Source organism: Pan troglodytes, chromosome 19 (genome assembly GCF_028858775.2).
Source record: "Pan troglodytes isolate AG18354 chromosome 19, NHGRI_mPanTro3-v2.0_pri, whole genome shotgun sequence".
NCBI lineage: Eukaryota > Metazoa > Chordata > Mammalia > Primates > Hominidae > Pan > Pan troglodytes.
In genome coordinates, this window is record NC_072417.2 from 66,889,313 (window position 1) to 66,892,104 (window position 2,792).

A 2,792-nucleotide genomic window follows, 5' to 3' on the forward strand; every position below is an offset into this window, starting at 1 on the left:
GAATAATGTCTTCTTAGCGAAGAGAAGACTATTGATTAAACCACAGACTGTCATATAACTATATTGAGGAAATGGAGAATGGGAAATACCTCTGTATGGGCAACAGTGAATAATGTTATTATGTGTATGTTAAATCATTTTTTTCATGGAAGAACGGGAAGAGATATTATCTAATTGAAAAAAAAGAAATATTAATGTGACTTTTTTTTAGAAAACATAGACATAAATAGTAAAAATTACCGTAAAAAAGAAGAGAATGTTTGTTAGGGTGTGGGTAGACATTGGTGCATGTAAGGGGTAGACCAAGGATGTGATTTTGTTTTTGTTTCTGTTTTCGTGCTTTTTTTTTTTTTGTAAGTCACATAATAGTATTAGGTTGGTGTAAAGTAATTGCAGCTTTTGCTCTCACTTTTAAGCCATTTATATGAATACTTTTAACACAGAAATTTAAAACTATGAGCAAATATAAATTAGAAACTTTAAAAAAATCCCAACAGAAATACTTGATAATAAAGGAGATTCTTTCCATGATTTTATATGTTTTCTATAAATAAAAGAAAACAGATGGGTGAGATACAAACCTAAAATAATTACATGCTTATACAAAACTGATTGTCAAAGAATGCTAAAGAGCTAGTTTTTAAACAGCAGTTTGTGACATTTTAAGTTGATGCAGACTCTGTACAAAACCACAGTAAGATTCTGAGATTTATTTTTTGTGCTCATCGACAACAAGCCTCAATATTTTTCAGGGTTCAAAAGATCACCGAAATGTTTATTATTATTTCACTATAACTTGACGGGAATACTGCTCAACAGAGAAATCTAATATAGAAAATAACTTTTGATGATTATTATACTAGTAACAAGAAACTTTTCACTACTATAATTTTCAGAATTTTTCCCTATCTACAAATATATATTGGCAACTTTTGGTAAAACTGTTAAGTCTTAATTTCGAAGCAAACTTTTTACATCATAAGGGATTGATTCTATGTGAAAAGAGACATTAAATGTTAATATCATTAAAATAGTTAATAAGACATTTGAATTTACATTTGACGTAGCTAGTATTCTCACTGAAATAAATCACATGAAAATACTAAATGGATTAGAGGGTACAGATTCCTCCTATCATCAGTTAAGTTATTGAACCTAATTACATGAAAGAGTCTTTGGAAAAAAATCAAACTTCTGCATTTTCACATTAGCGAATTATTTCTGAAACTTTATGGTAATGCTGTTAAAATCCATTTATATATTTGACATTTGAAAATATTGAACTGTTTCAATGAGACCAGTATTTTTGCAATTTTTTTTTCAGGCTTAATTCACTTTATTTTTCTTGTATAAAAACCCTATGTTATAGCCACAGCTGGAGCCTGGGTCCACTGCACGAAGACTCTGCTGTGGGTCTTGACGAGGTGGTCGTGAATTCTTGATAGGGAGACTTGGTAAATAAAGTCTCCTTCCAGAGGTCGGGGGTCAGGTAGCTGTAGGTCTTACAGATGGCGTCAAAGGTGGCCTTGGCGAAGTTGCCCAGGGTGGCAGTGCAGCCCCGGGCTGAGGTGTAGCAGTCATCGATACCAGCCATCATGAGCAGCTTCTTGGGCACAGGTGCGGAGCCAATGCCAGTGCCCCTGGGTGCAGGGATGAGGCGCACCAGCAGAGAGCCGCAGCGGCCTGTCACCTTGCAAGGGACGGTGTGGGGCTTGCCGATCTTGTTCCTTCAGTAGCCTCTGCGCACGGGGACAATGGAGAGCTTGGCCAGGATGATGGCCCCACGGATGGCGGTGGCCACCTCCTTGGAGCACTTAACACCCAGGCCGATGTGGCCATTGTAGTTCCCGATAGCAACAAACGCCTTGAACCTGGTGCACTGGCCAGCACGGGTCTGCTTCTGCACCGGCATAATCTTTAAAACCTCGTTCTTAAGAGAGGCCCCCAGGAAAAAGTCAATGATCTCAGATTCCTTAATGGGCAGGGAGAAGGGACAGATCTCCTCCAGGGACTTGATCTTCATTTCCTTGACCAAGCGGCCCAGCTTGGTGACGGGTATCCACTCCTAATCCTCGGCCTTGCCTCCGCGAGCTCCGCGGCTTCGGCCCCGGCCCAGTCCATGGCCGCTACCCCGGCCCCAGATGCCACTGCCGGAACCTCCGCGGAAGCCACCGCGGTTCCCAATCCCAGGGCCCCGACGGCCACCAGGGCCTCCGGGTTCCAAGCTGCACCTGCGTCATCCGCCATTTGGTGTTTCCTCGGAGAAGAAGCTAGTTTTGCAATTTTTAAAGCCTCAAATATCTTGCATTTTTTCTGAGAAACAGGTGAGAGTATTAAAACACTATTTCATTTGTATGTTCAGAATTAATTTGGCTACTTTGTTGCAATCAATAGAGATATGTCAAGGTCAGAAAAGCAAGAAAATGGGAAAAATTCTGAAGTACCACATAGTCAGTCCTCCTGGGGAAGTGAAACGTTATTTAGGACCAAGGCTTCTTCTCAAATCCTGCCTGGTCAGTCCCTAAGAAAAGGCATCCAGGCCCGGTGCGGTGGCTCACGTCTGTAATCCCAGCACTTTGGGAGGCCGAGGCAGGCGGATCACCTGAGGTCAGGAGTTCAAGACCAACCTGACCAATATGATGAAACTCCGTCTCTACTAAAAAAACAAAAATTAGCCCGGCGTGGTGGCATGTGCCTGTAATACCGGCTACTCGGGAGGCTGAGACAGGAGAATCACTTGAACCCGGGAGGCAGAGGTTGCAGTGAGCCGAGATCATGCCACTGCACACCAT

At 41.8% G+C, this 2,792-nt stretch overlaps 1 pseudogene; it reads right to left on the reverse strand.

Annotated features, from left to right (window-relative positions):
- Window positions 1-1,292: 1,292 nt before the first annotated feature.
- Window positions 1,293-2,247, reverse strand: LOC747575 (small ribosomal subunit protein uS5-like; annotated as a pseudogene).
- Window positions 2,248-2,792: the final 545 nt, after the last annotated feature.